Source organism: Centroberyx gerrardi, chromosome 23 (assembly GCF_048128805.1).
Source record: "Centroberyx gerrardi isolate f3 chromosome 23, fCenGer3.hap1.cur.20231027, whole genome shotgun sequence".
NCBI lineage: Eukaryota > Metazoa > Chordata > Actinopteri > Beryciformes > Berycidae > Centroberyx > Centroberyx gerrardi.
Window position 1 is genome coordinate 7319689 of NC_136019.1, and position 25427 is coordinate 7345115.

Consider the following 25427-nt stretch of genomic DNA (forward strand, 5'->3'; position numbering starts at 1 on the left):
TCAATATTATCGTTTATCGTCTTTCAGTGGAATCGTATGGTGATGACAAGGTGATTTTTGGGATATGGTGACGCACAATTCTGCTGCCTGAACGGATGATAACTGATGATTATTTAAAAACTCTTAAAAACAAAATGAGGTATGGTAGGAATATTATTTGAAAATTGAAAAGCCATATCGTGATATACATCGATATCGGAAAAAAAATCCTTATGATTATCGTAATATTGATTTCAACCATAGAAGAGAGACAATTCGCTTTTCCAAGAAAGGCGGCATACAGAGAGTTTCATATAGCACAACACAACTTTGCATAAAAATAATCAAAAAGAAAAACACAATGGTAAAAATGATCAAATGAGAAAATAGCTTATTCCCAGGCGGCCATTTTGATTATGCATCACACTCGGGGTGGGAACTCAGCTTGTTATTGTGTCCATTAAAACAGACAGCATTATTCACAATCTGACATTTAAGCCTAAACCGACTGTGGGACCTTGTGACACCAATAACTGTGTGTGTGTGTGTGTGTGTGTGTGTGTGTGTGTGCACTTATCAGGGAATGAACTGTAGCCTCAGGGTGCCTGTGTCTCTCTGGGTCTCAAACGGAAATGATTAGTCACCACAGCTCCCCCCACCCACCCATCCACCCACCCACACACACACACACACACACACACACACACAATCCTCGTCTCCTGTGTTCCCCCCAGCCATCCATCTCTCTCTCTCTCTCTCTCTCTCTCTCTCTTTCTTTCTATCTGTCCCTCCCTCTATATCTATTTGTATCTATTAGCCTTACACATATCTTTCAATGTCTTTGTCCCTCATCTGTCTGCGTTATGTGTTCTACTGTTTGTCCCAGCCAGTGTCTCTCTCTCTTTCTCTCTCTCTCTCTCTCTCTCTCTCTCTTTCCGCCTCCATCTCACTCAAAGTCAAATTCAAACTTGAAGGCACTCCGTAAATGTTTATGTTTGTTTATCGTTTGTCTTCCAGGATTCAACAAAATAGCACCATGCTGTTTAGCAGCCGACTTGGAAGTCCCGGATGTCGGGCTTTCCCAGCAGCACGTGAACGCAGCATAAATAGTTATGGCTAAAAAGCAATTATCGTCTCTAATGGCGGAAATCCCAGATCCGGATTATCACCAAAATCTAACCAACTGATCCTTGGGCCAAGAGCGATCTGTCCACCGAATTTCATCCAAATCAGTTTGTTAGTTTTTGGGACAGACAGACAGACACACAGACAGACTGACAGACAGACAGACAGACAGACAGACAGACAGACATGAGAGACAGACAGACAGACATGAGAGACAGACAGACTGACAGACAGACAGACAGACAGACAGACAGACATGAGAGACAGACAGACAGACAGACAGACAGGCAGACTGACAGACAGACAGACAGACAGACAGACTGACAGACAGACAGACAGACAGACAGACAGACAGACAGACATGAGAGACAGACAGACAGACAGACAGACAGACAGGTAGACAGACAGACAGACAGACAGGTAGACAGACAGACAGACAGACAGACAGACAGACAGACAGACAGACAGACAGACAGGCAGACTGACAGACGGGTGAAAACAAAACCTCCTTCCAACTTCACTGGCAGAAATCTTTTTTGACATGAAATACTTCAGGATCTTTGACAAAGCTAATAGTGACAATCACGACTAAATGGCACTGGTGCCCACACTGCAGTTAATATGCCCTCAGCATCTAGCACCGTCAAACACACACAAATGTATGCGTGTGTACTGTGCAACACACACACGCACACACACACACACAGGCACTTGGACTGCACACCCACGCATGTAGGTACACACACAGTCATAGTCAAACACATTCAAATGCTTATGAACTGACATATACACACATATTTTCATTTCACTAGGCTATATCAGAGGATGAAATGAAGGCTTGTGGGTCATGTAACTATAGTGGTTTTGATGTTTTTGAAGCACGCAATATTTTCATGAAAAGTCCCTATTGTCAGCCTGACATGACTTACTATAATGTACGTCATGAAGAGCCAGTCTGTTCATATGCTGCTCTCTCTGTATTAACATGAATCTGACATTAAACTTATTCCATTTGGATGCTACAGGGTGAAAATGTTTCACAGCTCTGCAGCAATGGAGATTAAGCAGAGTTGGGCAAATCAACCTGTTGGTGATATCTCTGCTGCATTTTAGCATACCAGTGCAGACTTTTCACTTCTATTTTTTTCTGTAAAAATGAATCAATTATTACTGCGCTGACATGCAATTATATCATTTTCTAGTGCTTAAATCTGCCCTCTATCGCTTTTAACGAACCATTGTGAAGGCACTTTACAATATTATAATGTATTCAGTATAGTAGACCATGCCTACACATTATAAACACCACCTGGACTGAATGCATAACTAACCACACATCACACTGAGTGGTCAAGTCAATGAGCAGCGATGCTATCTGCTGCCAAAGCTTGCAGACAGACAAGGTGGCGGAAAAGGGGGTCACATGACCACATCACGCATTAATATGGGTCTCACGTACCTCACCCACTATACTTAATCTCCCCAACACCCTGTCTCTCTCTCTCTCTCTCGCCATCTCTCTCTCTCTCTCTCTTTTCCTCCCTCAATCTCACCCTTTTCCACGCGCACGGTTCCTGCCGTAACATTCTAATCGGCCTAACTCCCTCCATCATCCATCTTTCTTTAACTCTCTCTCTCTCTCCCTTTGAGTCAGTGTGTTTTAGAGCGTGTAATAACTGTTAAACTGCACAGGAGGCACCGTCTGTCACCATGGAGAGAGAGAGAGAGAGAGAGAGAGAGAGAGAGATGGAGAGAAAAAGAGACAGATTCATATGAGGAGCAGGAAGGGAGAGAGATTCATACCGAGGGAGAGAATCTGTTGCTGGCTGCAAAAAAAAAAAAAAAAAACACTCCTTGCTTCTCATTTGCCTCTCGTTTTTTTTTTTTTTAACTTCCACATTTCAGATGTCAGACAACAGTTGCTCACTTCATCTGTTACACCAAACGGGTTCCATGCCTCCGAAATCAGACTGCGTCGGATAATTGTACGACTTCAAAATTCATCCAAGCTTGTATTATGCGCATTCGTAATCATGCGGAGCAATGGCATTTCAGTCGCGGCCATCTCATTCCAACATGTCATGTTGTGTTTTCGTCAATCCATCCTGTCATTCCCCCCTTCCCCTCTATCTCTATCTCTCTCTCTCTCTCTCTCTCCTCTCTCTATCACCCTGACTCCATCTCTTCATTCTTTAATGCAATGCAATGTCAGACAGTAACTCTGCATTCAGGCATCACTGTCCAACTCTCCAGTGGCTGATTTCAAGTTTTTCTTTCACTTAAGACTTTTTACTTTTACTCACTACATTTCAAAAGAAAAATCTATACTTTCGACTCACTACATTTTCAAAACAGACATCAGCTGATTTGTTTTATTTTATTTTTTCGCATCAGACAGCTTCCGTTCTGGAAGCAGTTGATCAAGTGCCAAGTGTGATTGGCTGCTTGGTCACCAAAGCGACACCAAAAAGGAGGAAAAGGGACAGAGAGAGAGAAGAGACATGAAGAAATAGAAGCAACAAGAGAGCAGAGAATTAACATTAGTGAATTCATCTGTGCTAGAGTTAAAGTCGAGATGAAACGGCATTTCGAGAGTATCTAACTTCCGTATCGTGACGTATTTCCGAGTGAAACAGGAAAGACAGGCGGGACATAACGTTGGGAGGAATTTGATTTGAACATTGAAAAGTGGGCGTGTCATAACACCCGAAGACACACCGAAGTACCATGCTGTTGCTAGCTAGCTAACTAATGAATCTTAGCCTCTTAGCTCTGTGCGCTAAAAGTTGAAGATTGATTGATGGGTGGATGTCATGATATTATTGGTTGAAATTGGTTGAGTCCTGCTTACATAAGCACACGGCATATTTTGTTTTACAGGAAGAAAACATGATTGAATTTTGATATAAGAATACAAAGAAATTGATTTTTTGTATTTTTTTGGCATATATTGTTAAATAGGTGCACAGGACCGGGGATGTGATCTAAAAGGGTTAAAAAGGCATTTTTCATTTCATCTCGACTTTAACGTTGGTGATTTGAGCTGCAGACCAGAGAACCAGTTTAGAACATTAGAAATTACTTTTTTAGACGACTACTTTCACTTTTATACTTTAAGTAAATTTAAGACCACGTACTTTCATACTTTGACTTGAGTAAAGGATAGATGATTGCTAGCTGTGGCTCCAATAGTGTTTCAATGGCAGGTTTCGCATATGACAAAGCTAGCACGTGATTGGCTGCCGCTGGGTGATGCTGCTCAGAGGTTAAACTTCTTGGTGTGGACAGGTGGAAACCGAGGTCGATCAAGGTCAACTCAGCTATGAAACACCGGGCAACTTGTTGGGCAACCATGTAGGTCAACAGATATTTCATTAACGCTCACATGCCGTTTTATAGTTGATAAATTGTATTGTATATTTTGAGGTTTGTTTGTATTTTTCTTTCATTCATTGCCAAATACATTAGGGGCATTGGTGTTAAATTCTGGGTTCCTACACTTGCCTAAACGAATATGGGTTAGTGTGTTTGTTGGTGTGTGTGTGTGTGTGTGTATGTGAGCTGTGTATGTCAGGGTGAGTGCAGATTACTGTATTATCTGTTTTTACTGAAAATGACCAACAGGATTTTCCTGAAGGGAACAACAAAGCCAACCTTGATCCCTGATGCTGAACCTTTTAGTCAAAGTACTCCATGACCAAAAGTGACATTTCCACACATGAGATTTGTTGCCCTCTGTATTTAGACGTTGAACTGTTTGCCGATTTGAATCTCCCAGGTCTTTATACAATCAGGTAGTTTGTGATGTGGATTATTATCCCTACAGAATACTTAGAGATCTACCAATGAAGCATGAAATTAAACACTTGATCGGTTGGATGCAATATTTTCTTAAACCTTTCTATTGAAAACACAACTTTCCCAGGAACCCTGTATATTCTATAGCTCCTGTGAGCTGCTTTCTGTCAGCATATTTTTTATTATTTTCCTTCCCTGCTGCTTTCGATGTGTAACTGACCGGTCTATCCCATCACAGGAGGAGATAAAATGTTTTGCACTGGACTGTTTTATGAATGATAAATGATCTTTTTCATTCTCATTTTAGGGATTTTGATGATTATATGTTTTTTATGTGTTTGGTTTTTATCAACAGTGTTTGTTCCACATCGTTTTTACCCTTGTGTTTACCTGACTACGTAACCAATTTCCCTTTGGGACAATAAAGATATTGAACTTGAACTTCACAGGGAATCAAAGCCTGAGAGCTCCCCAAGAGGACCAAATGAAAGCATGACACAGATCACTTTTGCTTGTATTGTTTGTAACAATGGCAGTCAGGTCTTTCCTGCTATCATTTTACATTTAGATTTTAGCTCACGAGTGAACAAATAGGAGCTCAATGTGTTGCTTAGAGAAAATTCAACAGGACCAAAGGCTGTTGATGGGCAAAAACGGTTGGTATGGGGATCAAACCTGTGACATTTCAGTTATGAACAGTCTCCCTAAAAACTAGTCCACACTGCATCATATTTGTGGCACAACAACTCATCCAACAGCAACGCAATGTATTAATAATGATTAAGTTCTAGACTGCAATCGGTTTGCGCCAACTGTCTTGCTTGCCCCTTTGTTTTCCATTCTTCCTGCTGGTGTTTGCACACAGTCAGCATAGTTGGAGATATCAGCGCTTGTTTTCCTGCCGTCTGAAGAAGCCATTTGTTGTCATTCATGCTTGTACATTATGAAAAACAACTTCCACACACTTGAAAATTGCAACAGACTAGACATAAAGAAGCAGTAAATAGGCTATAACTCTAAATTACACCGATATTCTCCTTTAATGTACAACTAGAGTGTGTGTGTGTGTGTGTTACTGTTACTATTGTACCAAATGCTGACACAACAAGCTGCTGTCACTCTCTATCTCTGTCTTCATCAGTATCTGCCCTCTTCCTCTTTTTATTTTCAGGTCTCTCTCTCTCTCCTCTACCTCTTTCTCTCTATCTCTCTCTCCGTCAGTCCATCCATTATCTTTCTCACCCTGTTGACATCTCATTCGCTCCTCTCTCATTTTTCCACCGGTCATCCCTCCTCACTCTCTATCTCCCCCGCAGCCCTTTGCCTCTGCCCTGTTTCTGCCAAACCTCTTTCTCTTTCGCTTTCTCTCCCCCTCTTTCTCTCTCTGTTTTTCTACCCCCGCCCGACAACAAGTGAAAAGGGTAAATGGGTAAACAACTGTGCTGGCAGAGACTCTCTCTCCTTTCATTTGGACACTCCCTCTCTTAGTTTGGGCAGCGCTGAATGAAGAGGCACACCCAGACACACACACACACACACACACAGACACATAAACAGTATGCAAAAGTGGGGCACTGAGCATTAAGGTCACCTATATTGAGAATGTAGGCTGAAGGTTGAAATGCCAAAAGGTTAAACTACGGCTGCTTTGACATGGGAGGGTGTTGACGTCGAGGCGTTCAAGGCTACGCAAATTGAGCGGGTGATGAGAAGCGAGGCGTTTGAGGTCAAATGCTGAGCTGGGAGACGGGGGGGGGGGGACGTTGTGTTTCATTACCCTTTGGTTTATGAGACCTCATCAAAGCCCACTGGAAATGGGGTAAGTCAGGCAATTGCAAAGAAAGTCACTGGAGATAGAAAGTTTTCATCTGACTACGGCAAAATGTGTGAGTGTGCAATCGCCTCCGACGCACAAACTCAACCTCCCTCCTGATTACACACACACACACACCCACACACACACACACAAGCATTTCCACAAAGAGCGGAAGGACCCAGGTGTTGAGGACATAAACGCTCACAGGACCATGTCTGCTTTCTGTCCTGAAGCAAATCATCTTAGGCAGGCTGCTGCTGTCACACCTGGGCACCGCTGCGTCATTTATATGCGTAACCCGGTGATATATGGCTCTGCCTGGGGGTCTGCATGCAAACTGTCTACTGAAGCTGAGCTGAGCTTTTCAAATTCAGCCCTGCGACATGTGATATACACATGGCAATGGACAGATGTAGTAGAAATTGCACAAGTCTGGCTTTTCACTGAAGTATGGCCGCACTTGTGCTCATTTCCCAAGCAGAAATATTGTTTATATATTGTATTTTGTTCTCTTTTTAGTCATTTGAAGACACAAGGAATGGCCTGGTGTTAAGATGGGAGATTGTGCCACAATAAAGTCATTTGTTTCTACTGTATAAATTTTAAGGAAGAGTAGCATAATTTTCCCTTTAATACCAATACTAGGTTTAATATATAAAAATTAAAACTACAATGCCACAGCAAAAAAGAAAAACCATCAAACAATGTGTCACCACACTTGACTTGGAGCTTTTTAGCAACTTCTGCACATGGTTGGGTGTCGTCTTTGTCGGCTCTATAAGCGAAATCGTTCCATATTTGGCTCCTGGCACCAGTTTGTCAACCAGTTTAGGTTGACTGGGATTCAGTTCAAGACATGCCGGACTGTTCGGTGCTGCTGCTGCCAAATTTTCAGCTGGTCAAGTCAAGTTTCTTTGTATAGCTCTTGATCACAGTCTCACAGTTACAGTCTCAAAGAGCTTCACAACGCCCACATTATGAAACAATAAATGAAAACGACACACCGCAACCTGAGACCTTCAGTGAGAACGAGGAGAAACTCCCAGGAAAACCTCATTAGGAAAAACAAAAAATGGAAGAAACTTTGGGAAGAGAGAAGAGAGAGAGAGTGAAACAAACAAGGATTAAATATTGATAACAGAATGGAACATAAACAAAACACGCAGAATACACTCAGTAACAACACAGCAAGTAAGCTGTTTTCCTCTGTTCCACTCCTCCTCCTCCTTCTTCTTCTACTATTAACTACTCCAATCTGCACATTAACGTCCTTCGGAGGCGACGTTGAAATGGAATTTCAAGCTGGTTATTTTTTAAAATAACATTCACATTCACTACAATTAGCTGTGATTTGATTCATGTAAGATGTTCTGAACCTCTGAAAACAATCAAATTTGGTTATAGCAATATGACAATATGACAATTATACAGCTAATCATAGTGAATTTCATTTGGTAATTCATTATGAAGTAAGCAATCAAGACTGTTATAGTATCATCTTTATGTAACAACTGAACCTAACTCTAAGTAACATCTATAAATAAATTAATCCATACTCTTTCCCATACTTCCCATCCTATTACTATCCATTACTATTGCTGCTGCAACAACCTGATTTCCACATGGGGATCAATAAAGCTCCATCTGATCATCTTATTTTATGAGACATGAAAGTATTCATCAATAAACCTTTCAATAATATCCATGCGTAGCAAAATCAACAGAAGGTGATAAGAGCTGCTAAGAGTTATTGTTTCTATGAGAATTAATTTAAGGAAAAATCCCCCCTCAGATCCTCTTACACTGTTATATTTTATCAATCTGCGATGTTCAATGCATTCCAGGAGTTATTTTGTCATGGAGCGTTGGAATTTACCTTCTTGCTGTATCCACTTTCCCTCAACCTGCCTCGTCTACTTCTGCTCCAGCGATTTCCTACATTTCCCAGAATGCCTTTCGACAACCCCCATTGAGCTCGCCTGGACTTGTTGCATCCAGGAGTTGGTGTAGATGGAGAGAGCAATAACGATTGCAATTGCGATAGCAGTCTTAGTAAAAGCAAGATAGCGAGTTTTTCGGGTCTAGAAGAACCGAGCGTCGCTCTGCTTATGCAAGACACAACCTGTCTTGTGGCTGCATTGCATGGACTATGCAATGTCTGGTCTAGTCTGGTCTTCTGTCGGTGGAGAACTTGGTCTCTCTGCCTCTTCTAAGATGTATGATGCAAAATGGTGAGTCTAGAAAGAAGCTGTTGCTCTTTCTGAGGGACTGACAGTAAAACCTGATGTTTACCAGTGATGTTTTAGATCGTTGAAGAAAATTTGCCTATTAAACTCCATTGTAGCTGCGCTGGAAATAGGGATGCACCGATACCGTTTTTTTACTGCCGATCCGATAACAATACCAGAATTTTGAGTATCAATCGATACCGAGTACCGATCCGATATTGACCCCTTTTTTTCTTCTGTAATTACACAGCTGCATACAACATGTAAATAACATGGGAACAATCATTTTATTGTTAAAAAAAAGAAAAGCAGCAGGGCAAAAGAACTGACCAAAATAGGAATGACAGTTCCTAGGATATATAAAAGATTGCTGCAATATAGGGATACAGTGCAAAAAAACTCACAAAAGTGCAAAAGAGCAATAACCTGACCAGTGCATACTGCTACAAAACAATATTGAAACAACCATACAGCCTTTGCTTATATTTTTTTTCCTCTTCTTTAGTGTGAATAACTGACAGAAAAAATACTGCTACACATAGGCTTTTTCTGGGCATAACATCCAGTGTGTGCCAAGTCTAGTCTAGTTTTAATCACTTAAGGACAAGAGGCAGGTTTTTCTTCAGACACAGAAGCATCTCACCTCTCTCTGCTGTCAGCCTGTTCCTCCGTTCACTGACAGTGTTGACAGTCACTGACGCTGACGCACGCACAGGTCGCATCAGCGTCATCAGCGCGGTAGCATTAGCTTTAGCCCCCATCTCCAAAAAGCTTCGTTTTGTGAAAACGGAAGACTTAATTGAAACGTTTATGGTGACGTGTACACGATACTAAGCCCAAGGACACTCGATGTAAGTTTGAGCTAAGGAGCAGGCGTTTGGAAGGCGTCGCCAGATGAAGTTCTTGGTAAAGTGAGTTGGATAAAGATCTTTGGGACGCTAGTAATGGCATAGCCATCTAGCATCCCTTTGTGGCTAAAATAATTCCCAACCGCTGACATGTTTACATCAGCACATTGCCTGCACGCTCGCTTTCTTTTTCCAACTTCTTCTCTCACTCGTGTCGCGTCACGTGCAAACTCAGGCATGTTTTACGGCAGGCGACTACGCCCGTTTATTACTCCGGGGGCTTGAACTGATTGCTCTGGATCGGATCGGATTATAACGTTAGCTGCCACCGATGTCCGATCCAGCATTTTAGGCCAATATCGGCCCGATACCGATACCAAGTATCGGATCGGTGCATCCCTAGCTGGAAATATCCCCATGTCATGTCATCTACGTTTTGCCATCCGCAGGAATAAGAAAAACACACCACCAAACAACAAAATGGAGCCAGGAATGCAAGATACGTCACCAATAGCTGTTTTTTTTAACAGTGTTTAAGTGTATGGAGGCTAATTACATTTTGCGGTTTGATATGTCTCTTTCTATCTTACACCCGGGGATGGTGGCTCATAAACCATAGCTCACGTCAACAAGTGCTACTGTAAATTTCTAAGCACTTCTACTCTCCTGTGGTCAGTTTTTTGGAGGTCGGTCTGTTGCTAGGCCTCTTGGACAAACACAGACAGAGAGCAGAAAATGAGAGAGAAAAATGAGAGACAAATGTCTGGGGAGAGAGCAAGCACAACACCAGCCACCATGGAGACCTAGAGAAGTGCCAAAGCTCCCCTTGTTTCCTCTCCTCGCCAACCCTTTGCTAACTCTCCCCCCACCCACCCCCCTCCCCCCACCCCCCACCCCCCGAGTCTCCTGTGCTTCCCACGGCGCCGGGCAGGCATAGATCACCTTGGCTCCCCAAAAAAAGAACTGTTTAGAAAAGCCTGTTTTCTCTCCCTTGTCTCCTCCAATCCTCTGTTGTCCATCACTCACCCCCTCGCCCTGTTTTCTTTTCATTTTCAGCCCGCCTATTATTCCCTCCGTCATGACCTCACCTCCACTCAGACGCCCAGTCTCTCTATCGGCGCGTCGGTCCGCGTTTCGTGGAAAGGCGTCAGTGTCCGTTTTGAAAGAAGATTGTTGGTTCAACTGAGGCTCATTCTTCGCTATTTCAAAGGGAACAGATGATTGCATCCTCAGAAATATCAGTGCGTCAGTAGATTCTGAGGTCAACCATGTTCTGTAATAATGTTCACCGACGATATGAAAACACATGGCTCGGATGATAATGTGCAAGCGTGTGCCTTGCATTTTCTCCACCCCCCCCCCTATTCTCTGTGTTTATCTATGAAATTCAAATTGTCTCTCCTTCAGTGATTTTCGCCCCTCAACATCACATCACATGGCGGCCAACGGATAGCCTTTCAGTCTGCTCACTCAATAACTGTAGGAATGTATCAGACTGAGAGGCATAATGTGAATCAATAATTTCCTTGACTCATTATACGGATGCACAAAAGACAGCGGTTCATCTTGTCCGGGTCAATCTGTGAGCAGCTATTTAGCCACACCGAAAAAACCTGAAAGTGGCTCAGACGGCTGAAGCAGTTCAGTCAATTATTTCGATTCAGGTCATGGGTGGACAGACAAGCACATGATCACACATTCACTGGCGCACATACACACACACACACACACACACGCACTAATTGACCTTCAAGCTAGGGTAAATTGATATGTGGGAGCTGATAAGAGATAAATGGCCAACTGACGGCGTGCTGATAGTACTTGCTGCCGCAGCTAAACATATAACATTAGCTTTTCTTTTTCTATATGACATTTTTGGTGCCTTTCCATGTATAATGTTATCTTTATTGTTTTCATGTGTTTAGGGCATAAAGCTAATAGGGACATTGAGAAACACCTTGGCTGTACTTTATTTTTTTTTTTACCATATTTACCCAGGAAGGTTTGCTCAGCACATAGACTCTTTATCAGCAATGTCCTGCCTCGTATTTATATAGCTACACACATTCATGCTCCAGAGCTGCCCACAGCAACCACAGTCTTCTACTTTTAGCAACTGAGCATGTCCGCTGAAACAGCTAGGGATTAAGTGCTTTGCTCAAGGGCTCCTTGACGAGATTTGGTGAAAAAAGGGAGAGTTTCTCACTTGCTTTCCCTGCCCAGACTTCTAGTGAATCCAGGGATTTGAACTGGCAACCTTTGGTCACAAGGCCCCTTCTCCAACCTTTAGCCTACTGTTGCATCAAATTGCTGTAAGCATCTGTGCAATATGCGGCATCTGTGAGTCACACTAGTTCCATGGATTGTGCATTACTAATTATAAATGAGTCACATAAAGATGGCTGCCTGCATCATTCAGTCATCACTGGCCCATCTCACAATGTGATCCGCACTCTCTGTTTACTCCACCTTCTCCTCTATATCCGAACTGGCAAGGGCCGATGGTGATGATTGGACGGTTCGTTATCTGGGTAAATATGGAAAAAGTAATGATATTAAACCAGGGGCGTCACAATTTGTATGCACTTTATCCATGAACACTGTGAGATGCTTTGGAAAAATACATACCCCATTATTTCAGAAGCTGTTGCTGAAACATTACTAACTGACGTCAAATACTTTTGCTGACACAGACTCAACTAGAAGGGCACTCGGAGAGCGCAGACCTCCGCCAAGGTTCGTGCTATTATTGCTTGTTCGTGAGTCGGATCCGGATCCGCTCCAAAATTTAATGGGTTCTTCCTTTCCCATGCTACACCCTTCCACGAAGTTTCATGAAAATCGGGCCTGTAGTTTTTCTGTAATCCTGCTAACAGGCAAACAAACAAACGGCACCGAAAACATAACCTCCTTGGCGGAGGTAATTATCATTGATTCCTCAAAATGAACAGTTAATAAGGGGATTAGGATGTTGGCAGTTGATTATGCAGATAGATGGAAAATTAAATATGCATAAATGCATAATAGATTGGATGACCAGACTAAAAGGCAAAATGGACACCAAAAATGCAATCCTCACTATTACAGTGTCACTTTATTGTCACAGAGCTTAGGGCAGATAAAAATGAGGAAACACGGGGTGAATGATTACGAAAGCTATTACTGTGGGCACCAAATTACATCATCAGATTACTGTATACTCTAAATGATTATTGTTGCCTGTTTGACTCCCTGGACCGGGTGGGAAAATCTAGATGGAGAAAGTAAATGAGTAACGGTTTTTCCTCCCTCAAGGTATTTCACTGCTAATTGCTGAAGTTGTTCTGTGCAGAATGTGGTTCCTCTGGGCATCAGATAGTGAATGTGAAAATGAGTTAAAAGTTAAAAATATATCATTATTATTATTATTATTATGACTGGGTTGACAACGGCTCCATGTTGGTTTGCAGTATGAAGAACTGAGGAATACTTACAAGCTGCGATGCCATGTCAATATATTGATCTCCACTTGTATTAGATTGGACCCAAATGTTCTGTTTTGGGATCACCCATTGATTTAGCTTTTAACTAATCTGTGTCTGGTGAAACTGGTGCCAACAATTTTGGAGTTGCCTATTAAAAAAAAACAGCTGGACAAAAAGCAGACGCACCAATCATCAACCTTTCCTCCCATGTATATGGACTATCTGCTGCTACCAGTCTCTCTTTACGTCTGTTAGTGTTACAAAGTTATTAATGCTTACCATTTTACAGCCTGTTGACAGCAGAGACAGTCAAATATGCAAACGTACAAAATGTTTACATTTGACTCGCCAGCATAAAAGTGCTTTCAGGTGATGTAACACACCCTCTGGCGGCCATATTGGAGGTCCTCATTTCTTGGCAACAATGACTGAGAAAAGCTTCTAATCATTTCTAAACATACAGTTAAACTGTCTCAAAAGAATTCAGCAGAGATTTTTCTGTGCTGTTTTGTTTCTGACCGATTTTATGTTTAGATAATGGCGCTTGTTAGCTAGTGTCTGTTAACCATTACTGTTGTAAACACATCTGATTTGCACACTAGCTAACATATCTAGTAGAAGCTAGCATTAGTGGCTAGTAGTTGCAGCTTAACATTAGCATTGGTTGCATTAGCAGTGGTTTTAAATTAGCCTGTTGGCTACTTAGCTAGCAAACAAGCCAAAGACCATCTGTTTAGGCTATAACTCATAGTGTTTTGGAGTAGAGACAAGGGCTAAAGACAACACAGTTTTCCTGTCTACAGTAACCTCAATTTGGAAACAAATCTCACACTATTCACTTTTCTTATAACGTCATTGGATAAACACCCACACCACAACCGTCTTTTTCAGGTAGCCTATCTCTCTTCTTGTATATTTAGCCATTATCTGCGTACAGCCAATTCTGGACCTCCATGACGGCGTTAGTGTTGGTGTTGCTAGGAGATCTGTGACGGAGCTGCAAAGCCTCTATATAAATACACCGTGCATGGATAGCTACCAGCAGGGGACAAGTGCTTTTCCCTGCTAACATGTTTTTTTCTGTTTATTATTTTCCCACTCAGCCCCTGCTCCTCTCCTTGTGCATCTATTGACAGACATTCCAGATTATGTAACTGTGCATTCTGGAATGCACGGTTACATAATCTAGAACCAAAACGTTCTAGAACCAAACATTCTCCGAACCCAAGATTCTAGAACATCCCTCCCCAACACACACATACACACCCCTTGTACACAAATATAGGCGAACCCCCATGACATTTAACACACAAGACAAAGCCACCTCTTTTAGCTGCATGCATTCTTTTTTTAAGTCACCTCTGACTTTCAGCCACCGTCTCAGAAAGCACCAGAGTGGATGCGCAGTTTTTGCGCACTGGGCCACATTCAGCCCCCGTTGCGCCACCCCTTATACCGGCGTGAAATTCTCACACCCTAGATTTTCACCGAGGATGCATCCGTGCACTCCGCTCCACGCATGCATCCCTTAGAAATATGAATGGACTTTGGGCTGAGCGTCGTCTATAAATAGGGTGTTGTGAAGGGCTGTGTGGACGCGTGGGAACAGACAGGGCATTGTGCTGCCTGGCCTATCTGTATCTGGCCTCTATCCATCAGGCAAAGGACTGAGCAGCTCCCCACACACACTGGCCCAGACGCTAACCTACGAAGACTCAGCTGTTGTGCTCTGCACACCTACACAGTATAAAATCCGTACACACGGGCCCAGATGCTGAGACATTCAACTGTTATGCTCACGTACACCTACACAGTGCAAAAATCCATATCTACAGGCCCAGATTCATACACACTACACACTACTCTCGTTAACAATTCAGATGAAAACACACGTAGAACCAAAATGTTACTCACATAGCCAAAATACTAATTTATTGATACTAGACTGATCTCATACACCCACACAGTTTAAAATATTCCACACTGTCACAGACACCAGCTAATGTGCACTTCACTGGAAAATACAGATAGTGTAAATGCGTCTAGTTTACATTACAAAACCCTTGTTCTGCACTACAGTCGTCCACAAATAGCAGTAGTCAAATCAAAACGACTAACCCATCTTTAGTTACACGAAAACATGTTTGAACTTCAAGTACTTTTGAATCCTTGTTGGGTAAAAGATATCTATTTGCCATTAAACTTTACAATGAATTAGCCAATGTCTGGCAATAAATCATATCTACAGCAGTGCTATTTACATTAGGCGTGCAGTGTTTGTGCAAAACTCTCAATAAATGTAATTTGTACTTATATACTTATATGTAGATATATAATGCTGTGAAGAATAAAGGTATAAATAATTCCTTAGACAACTTAGTATCAGACATGTAGCAAACAATTGCATGGAAAAATGGAAGGGATTAACAAACCAAATCTGTTTCTTTTTGTAGCTTTGGCTGCTGACCGCTGTCCATGGTGCTATATCATGCAGCGGTAGATAGTCCTACATTTTACTGACTGTGCACTTGCTTTTGCTTCAAATTCTAAAATTCTTTATAAGCCATTTATAAAACTGAATGAAATGTTCTAAATTTAAACTATAAAACTAAATAGCAGAGACAGAGACGCAGAGCTAAGTGGAAAAACATGCCAGCGGGTTATGTTGTACATTGGTTTCCTGCTAGAAAATTTCCATCCAAACAATGCATTTTTAGATTGTCCATGAACCTAAATCTTGTGTTTTTGTTAGTCCATCATGTCATGTTGGCCAACTTTTAACGTATCGAGCTGCTTCCACTGTCAACAGGCTATAAAATGGTAAGAATCAATAACTTTGTTGATGCCAACAGGCGGAGAGGCAACGCTAGCCAGTTACAGTAGCTGCACTCAGCCATACAGTATGGATCTACAGCATGTAAATAAAGGACAGGAATGGACAGGTTTTTTTTATGTTTCTTGTTCATATATAGCCAGGGGGAGATTTTTATTTTTCTAGGTTATGCTGTTTTAGTTACAGTTAAAGAGAACTATCATGAAAGCCTTCTTCATTCTCATAAGGCCTGTATGCCAATTAAGTGTGCATGTAGCCAAAGAACCGATTAAATATGCTGTTCTCCAATAATCCCAGTAAATAAATTTGTATTTTAAAAATGTCAATATGATGCTTTAATACTACTGTATAAGACTTAAGAAAAAGTAAGTAAGTGAGAAGTATTTCTAAAATATTAAATACTGTATTGAGTGATGCGACTGTCATTTGACTAAAGGTTTGATCTAACAAAACAAATTCGTCCAAGCAAATAACATTAACATTATATATAGTCCATTTGGTGGAAACCTATGTAAAAGCCCCTTACAGCACCATGAGTGCACTGCAAAATGTTTGCAGTGCTCTCATGAAATGGAAATCAATCCTAACCTTTATATGCACTCTACATCTTCACAACATATACTCAAAACAAGAAACTGATTAGAACATGCATTTCCCCAAGGGGATCAATAAAGTGCCATCTTATCTTATCTTACATTGAGAAGCAGTTTGATGTTTTAAGACCTGACAAGCTATTGTCTTCTGATTCATTACAAAATTATCTATGTCCATTTTCTTTATACGGCCGCCAAATATCATATATCAGGTTGTTGGCCTGCCATGTCAACAATTTTGAGCATCCCTGCTCTAAATGAATGGAGATCTTCAAACTGAGTAGTAAACAAACACTGAAGAGGCAATTACACCCACAGACCAAAACATGAGCTCCATAACACTATCAGCACTGTAACGCTGTCAGCGCCATAACGCAGTCCTTTTACTGGAACGTAATACTTCACCTTTAATCAGTGCCATGGTGTGGTAGCCACACTGTCAAAACACTGAGAGTATCATATACAGCAAACAGCTGACATGCACTTAGAGGGGAAACTATTCCAGCACCTAAACAGAAGGACAAAGACTAGTTTTGAACAGCTGAAACAATGACAACAGCACTAGCTTGCCTGGTACCATGGGGCCTGAATCCACCTCCAAAAAGATACTAGTACACCAAATATAGCTGTGTACTGGCCTAGTTTGCAGCATATCCACACATCCATCTACCATTCCACACTATTATCAGCCTCTACTATCTCACCAGCTATCAGCCCTCACAGTCATCTCAGCCAAGTCAATACTGTATGCAGAATATCTGGCCAGAGTATCCAGCCCATTTTCATTCAGCATCCGCCATAGAAAAAACAATGAACACGTACTGCTAGAGAAAATATAAAAATGAACAAAAATCTAGGATATTTTTGCCAAATTCACACCGAAAAAGCAAAACATAACACAAAAGAAAAATATTTGAACACTGTTTAGAATTAGAACCTCATAATATCCAAATAAATTTTTTTTAGTGCTACAGATATGGAACCAAAACTAAAAATACAAAAACATTATTGGGGGAACAGTGTATAATGAACATATGAAGGGTTTTAATCCAAAATATTATATTTCCATTTTAGAAAAATGTGGCTATATGAAGTCTAGCATTCAATATCTCAAAACCACAAGTGATTTTATCCTCACAAACAGAACTATTTTGTAAGCAAAGGTCTTAAGATGACTTATAACTTGAGCAGTAACCCACAACATGCCTTACTCTCATATCAATAACAATTATGTAAGAGGTGTCAATTATTTCAAAAGGTCCACGTCTCATTTTGGAATGAATGAATCCACTTTCACCAGTATCCTAGGTCAGAAATAACCTACGATTTTAACTTCACTTCCACACTATTGTACAACAATCACAATCTAGCGGGTCAAGCAAGTGCTCTCAGCCTGCGTTCAACACTGATGGATTAGCAAACACTGGGGGAGTAAATGTTAATATTGGTAGAGTCAACAGGCAAGGTGACAGTGTGTCCATGCTCGAGTAACTTTACCTGACACCAGAAGTTGTGTAAATGCATTTGCGCGTCGACAAGTGCAGCAAAGTGTAAAATGCACAAGAAGACGTGGTGTGAAACCTCGCTCTAATGATAAGCAGCAATGTTTAAAACCTAAAGCCAAAGTTATTACATGAACAAGACAAATATTATAGTATTACAGCACTCTTTGTATAAGTTCTGTTAGTCTAGGACAATCTTATGCACAAGCTGAAGCCATTTTTTCCACTCTTTACTTTAGTTTCAGAGTGTAAACACTGCACCTCACAAGTCTTGGAAATGTTTGAAAATGCGTTTTCCAGGCCTAAAAAAGCAATGGAAAGTGATGTATGTTCAAAATGTTTTGGAAAAATCGTGGAAATGTAAGACTGGTCAAGTGTTTAATGTCAAGCTTGGCTGCCTGGAAGATCTAGTTTCCTTTGAAGGAGTAACTCTATAATGAAAATCATCTATTCAGCAAAAGAGTTCAACATTTCGACACAGACACTGAAAAATATTGATGTTGGAAATTGTGATCTGTGATGAAATAGTCGTGGAAAAAAAACTCAATGTGTAGGAACCCTGTAGATGTTTGAGTTGGCTCTGCCTGGAGTCCAGGTTCAATCCAAGTACAAAGTTAAACACTAGCACAGACAATCAGGCAACACGGCAAATGAACAATGTCCAATGATGGAACAACAACTCTGTAATGAGGTCAAGTTGGTCAATAGCCACCATGGCAACAAGGTCAGTGGTGCAGAGACAGGGAAACAAGTGGAAACAAACCCTGGGTAACAAACATGCCCACTAACTCCTGCTGGACTATAAAGGCTTCCTTACAGTCAGATAGATGAGGTATAATTTGATTTGACAGGCATGATATCATATCGAGGGTTTAGAGCGAAAGAAGCATAAGTGACGTTAAATTATTGCATCTTTTTATTCAAAACATAACATAAGCTATTAACCTTTTCACTTGAGTCTTTCGGATTTCTCACTTCATTTTAATTTTGTTTATGATTGCAAATGTGTTCTTCTGACCACCAGATAGAGCTCAACAAGATCCTTCCAATGATACTTAACACTCACTTTCTGCCAAATTGTCACATACGCCCCTTTTGCACCAAATCCTCGATATACACTATCAGTCAAAAGTTTGGACACACCACATTTTTCTTTATTTTTACTATTTTCCCCATTTTAGAATAATAGTACAGACATCAAAACTATGAAATAACACAAATGGAATTATGCAGTGACCAAAAAAGTGTTAAACAAATCAAAACTTTCTTATATTTTAGATTCTTTAAAGTAGCCGCCCTTTGCCTTGATGGAAAGACAAAAGGCTTTGGAAAGAAATTCATACATAGGATCAACTTCACTATTTATATTTGTCTAAGAAACAAATTTCAAGCATTTAAGCAGAAGCCTTTAGATCAAAATGGCTTTAAGAGAATGAAAAACATAGTGCATTCAATCAGGTGAGTCCAGACTGTTGACTGGTAGTGTAGATATCTTCCTCGTCATGAGTTCATTCAGTTTTTGTCACTGGATTCAGAAATCAGAGAGGAGACTGCACCACAGTTTAATCATGTCAACACTGATCTCCTTGGGATATTAGTCTGGCCAAACACGCGGGGATCTACCGTCACACCAAAGGGCAACTGTTTCTAGCCCGAGAGTTTATTTTTGGACTTGACAGATACGTATGACGTGACTCCAGAAACTCCACAAATCACTGCCTTCACACGTCAACGGTCCGGCTCATTCAAAACAACGCTGTGCACACTGCAGCCCGGGTCAGTCGGTGCGTACACATTATTAGCAGCCGTTGGCGGACACACAGTCGACGTAACCTCACCCAACACACTGCAAAAAATAAGTGTTCCAATCATGTGTTGAGCCTTAAAATCTTACTGCTCTTAAATCAAGTGGAAAGAATCTGCCAGGAGGGTGAGATGATTTCACTTGTTTTCAATGCGGCTGCACTTGTGAATTTTATTGAAACAGTAACGTGATACTGTAATAATGGGAGGTAAGGGATACGATTTGATATCTGATATGGGGTTCACGATTCGATACAACCACAATACGATGTAATAAATAAAAGTTCAATGACAACAAATTGTGACTGTGCAGAATTCTGTTTATTTCTGAGCCACAGATCTTTCTATCAATGCTAGAATGTAAACAACAATTTAAAAAGTGCAAATAATATAATTTCAATATAGAGCTTGTCAAATTGTGATGGGCAAGCCGTCTCATTTTGTGTTTACTACAGCAGAACAAAATGTAGCTAATATTGTGATTCATTTTTCTGCCCCACAATACGTAGTCACATTTTTATATTGCAATATATTGAATTTCGATATATTGTCCCATAATACACTATTGCCTCACCCCATTGGCAGTTCATTTAACATCTTTTACTAGATACTAGATTAGCTTGCTAGGATGGTATTTATTTATTTATTTATTCATTCATTTACTTACTGTATGTAGTGAACATTACTATAAGGCCATATGGACAATATGCTTTACTGGTGACCCCGGGTTACTCAAGAGGTTCTGCAGCACACAACATCTGTGAAACCTAATTAAGTGAAAACAAAAAATGCATGGCAGAATAATTTGTTCTCATGACCTCTATAAATACCCCATGATTTATAATTTCTGATCTGGAAACAGATTAGAGGGACAGAAACCCTTTGAAGTCGGTGTCTTTCCACCATAATGATCATCTAATGAACAAAGATTCATACATGCACACATACATACAGGCTAAAAACAAACAGAGAGAGTGTAAAGATTTATGTTTGGTCCGATTCAGAGATGCAGCGAAGGCTTAACCCGCCTGAACTTGGTTTACACAGCTCTTTATTTGTGAAATAGAGTTGATTAACATTTATAAATATTTGATATCAATTAATAATTTGCATTATTTGAATTTTTTATTGGTGGTTCATAGTCTTATGGTTGTCGTCACCTGGAATTCGCTGTTTGCCCATATTTATGCCCGACTGCATCAGGTCCAGTTGAAGGGTTTCGTTCCAAAATACTATATTTTCATTTGAGAAAAATGTGGCTATATGAAATCCATCAAATGCGTTTCAAATACAGACGACTCCACCCTCAAAAACACGACTATTTTGAAAGCAAAGGCCTCAAGATGACTCCAACTTTATTAGTAACCCATAATTGGTTTAGCACCCAAAAAGCAAATATAATGCTTTGTTTTAGGAGTCATGTTTTTCAAAGTGTGGATATCTCATTTTGCATTTTGGAAGAATTTCTTCATTTATAGTCGCAGAGTCAGTCCTAGTCCTGACAATCCACTAGAAATAAACAGCTGGAAACAGACACAGGGCTACAGGTAGTGAACACACCGCCTGCCTGCCTGCATGTGTGTGTGTGTGTGTGTTGGGGGGGGGGGGGGGGGGGGTATTTCTATATCTCAATGTGAGATAGTGAGAATATCTGTATGAGAGCTTGTGTGTCTGTGTCTGTGTGTGTGAGAGCGCGTGCGCCAGAGAGACAGAGAGAGGGAGAGAGAGAGTGAGAGTTATCAGCAGGGGGTCCACTTCACTCAAAGAACAGTGAAGCCATGAGTCTCCAAATGCGGTATGACTCACAGAATCTGCGCGCGCGCGCACACATACACACGCACACACAAGCGCGCGCGCAGCTTGCAGCATAGTGAGAACCTGTCTGTGGAGAGCTGTGCAGACAGAGGAGAGGGGGTAGTGTGTGTGTGTGTGTGTGTGTGTGTGTGTGTGTGTGTGTGTCCTTGCTCTGGCACGACACTGAAGCAAAACAACACTCCTATCCTCTCACGCGCTATACGATATTCCATAAGGGAGACGCTTATGAAACACTGATCTCTGCAAGGCAAATGCTCTATTATCATTTTATTTTATTTCATTTCTATCCAGGCTTGGTCATGGGCCGGTGGATTCACACAAGGGACACACCTCCGTTTGACATTGACACAAACACACACATACTGGCGCGCCAACAGCCTCGACCCCCCTCCAGCAAACACACACACCCCTCCAGAGAACACCCAACCCCCCCTCTGACACCCGCCCACCCCGGAGCAGAAACAAAACCAACCTTTCTGGGCAATAAAAAAAAAATCCTTTGTGGTGGAAAAGAGCAGTAATGCGCCCGTGGCTGGAAGACAAGTGTGGGGGGGGTGGGGGGGGTGTCAGGTTCATGTATGATTCAAGTTCATGCGACATGGTGGGGGGGTATCAATATTGGTCTATATTCTGTCTCTAGGAGATTTGATCCATGCCATTGAGCTGTCATGCCCGGGCTGGTTATTACAGAAAAAAACACAGCACACAACACTATAGGAACAAAGACCGCTGGCAACGCCACATGTGCGCGTCAGTAAACACGCACTCCCGTTACACTACACAAGCGCGCACACATGCACAGGATCGCTGTTGTTTTTTTTTTAAGTCTGCAATTTTCTGTGTTCGGCAAACAAGCGTGTTAAATTATTCATGTCTTGCAGAGTTGGGGGAGGTTTTTTTGGGGGGGAGCTGATACAGGCGGACCGAGCAGCGTGTTCGTGGATTCAATCAGAGAGGTAAACACGGGGCTCGCTGATTGCTGCCATCCGTCCGCACAGTGCAGCAGCATGAAGGAGGCTTCACCTTGCATCCTCAAACATTTTCAAGCCGCCGCTCCCCTGCAAAAACACATTTTTTTCTCTCTCGTTTTATTGCCTTGCACGACTGCTGACTGAACAATGAAAAAAATCTCTAGGCTACTCCCCGACTTTCTCCAGCCGACATTAACACATACAATACTTTTTAAAAAAATGCATTATTATTAATCATAGCCCAGTGATGCATTAATAACAACAATAGTGTCTACTCACCCTTTAATCAACAAATGAAAAAAATCTTCAGACAAAACAGGGACTTCTAAAAAATATATATGTCAAGTCTTGACTCCACTTGCGCAGTTTCTCGCTCTCTCCAACCTGTCCCTCCAGTCTTCCCGCTAATCTCCTGCAATTTCACTTTTCTTCCACCTTCTTTATTTTCCGCTGTGCGTCCCTTCCTCTCAGTTTCCAATGTTTTTTTTTCTCCCCTTTCTCCAGCAGGAGGAAAATTCTGCACACAAAAAAAAAAAAAAAAAAAAATATGGAGCGGTCAATCAAACGGCAAGATGGACCAATTTAGTTTTTAGGGGTGGTAAAAGTTGCCTGTCAAGAAATCATCGATATGTAGGAGCATACACAAGTTATTTTAATGAAGAGAATCGAACGTGTAAGTATTAGAGACACACACGAGACAACTCGGGTTAGGAACAGACTAAATGCTGGTGAGATATCGGAGGAAAAAGGGGGTTCGCTCTCTCCCGCTCCACCCCTCCTGCTTCGTGTTGGTACGGTCCTCGTTGTTGCGCTTGTGGAACTAAAGCGCGCGAGCATTCCAAGGTTCTGGTTACAGCTACTGAGGAGGACGCGGTGCCGTCTGGGTCCGCGCGCCAGCAGGGAAATAAACACACCTAGAGTTAAAACACGGTCAGGAAGAGGAGGAGGGGGTGGGGGGGTGGGGGGGGGGGGGGGGGGATTTGGGCAGGATCCCAAGGGGGTTTCCTGGAACACTCTTGTTTTTAAACGTGGGCTCCAAGTCCAACGACCACCGGGGGTTATTTAAGGGTTTCCAAGGGGGGTCCCCGGCCAAATAAAGGACAGTTTCTTTTTAAGGAGTCACCAAGTCACAAATCTGAGAATGATTTAGAATGACTATGAATGGCTGACTTTAAAGGTTCTCTCTATACAGTCTCTGTAAAATGAAACTTTACTGATCCTGGGGGGAAATTAGGTAGTTGCAGCAGTAAAAGTTACAGGAATTAGCAGAGAAATAGAAAAATAAGAGTATGAGCAAATAGAATAGCCTATAAACATATGCAATAAAAAGCAGTAGAAACAATATGGATAATAAAAGCAAAATGGGAGGTATGAGAAACAGAGATTTACCTGCATGTCTGGATTTACTTAGTTGTTACTAACAGTGTGGATTGCTTACTTAAAGATGGATTAATAGATATGAAATATGTGCAGTACACATACATTTAAGGTAATATAAGTAGATGCAGGCATAAGTATATGAATATACAAACAGGTATGTGTAGTTGCTACATTATAAACATATTGCTCTACAAATAAATATGTATTAAAATATGTATAAACATGAAACAGGAAAAGTGTCATATGTGTTAACAGAGAATGTGCAGAAATATGTCCAGAGGGAAAGAGTACAAAAAAAAAAAAACGTATCTCTTATCTTATCTTATCTTATCTTATCTTATCTTATCTTATCTAATCTTTGGCAAAGCTCACAGGTTTTGTTTCACCTGTTGATCATACTATATTATTCCAAGTTACTAAGGAACTAGTAAATTTGGATAATTTTGTTTTGCGTGCTGGAATCTAGAGCAAGCGTTTTCCAACAGAAGCAGAGGGAAAACAGACGCAACACATGTAATCCCAACTGAAAACTCTACTGTACTCAAAACCCAGAGCTGCTGAGAGCCAGAACATCTCTCATCAGCTTTACGGTTACGCAAGTCAGGTCACAGTTTCCCCAAGTGACACACACAGAGACTCTCTTCTCTCTTGCCTTGGGATGCAGATTGCCAGTGTTTCCTATACAGCTTGGCTCCCAGCTGCACTTACAATAGAAAAAAATGGGTGAAATATTACTAAAATATTCCTTTAAGGACTTACAGTAAGTCTGTTGTACTCAGTAGTGAGTCTATGGTGACCTTATTGTAGTTTATGATGTTTTTTTATGGCCTACAGTGTAAGATTTTCTGTGGTAGGCTATAACTTGACCTATAGTAGCTGCATGATATTTGAAGGTTTTACAGTGATATTAGTAGAAGATTACTACTGCTGTTTTTGTAAGGGGAACAAAATGCTGTATACTGTATCTATTTATTTACTATCTGTATCTAAACAACAACAAATAAACTGACATTTATTGCTTGGTACTTTGAAATGCAGATGGTTAAATTCTCTGAAATGTCTATTTAATGCAGCAAATAACAGTGACATTAGTGAGTTTTATTTTCTAGCCAGATTTAATTTTCATCACGTCATTAAAGTGCTGGATGTCTGATTTTGTAATGAGCTTCACTTGTTGTGTTAACAGCATCGTCGCTGGTGGTTTAAAATCTCTCAGAGGCCCTAAACTAAACCAACCGTCTTACATAATGATCCTGCCGCCCGTGCTCCGGT

General features: G+C 41.2%; 1 protein-coding gene across 2 annotated transcripts in view; it reads right to left on the reverse strand.

Annotated features, from left to right (window-relative positions):
• ndrg2 (NDRG family member 2) overlaps positions 1 to 23315 on the reverse strand; it is a 34874-nt gene extending 11559 nt beyond the window's left edge. For both annotated transcript variants that reach the window (XM_071910903.2, XM_078291564.1), the window contains exon 1: positions 23055 to 23315. The gene's annotated coding sequence lies outside the window, so the exon portion shown is untranslated. The remainder of the gene's footprint in view (positions 1 to 23054) is intronic.
• Positions 23316 to 25427: the final 2112 nt, after the last annotated feature.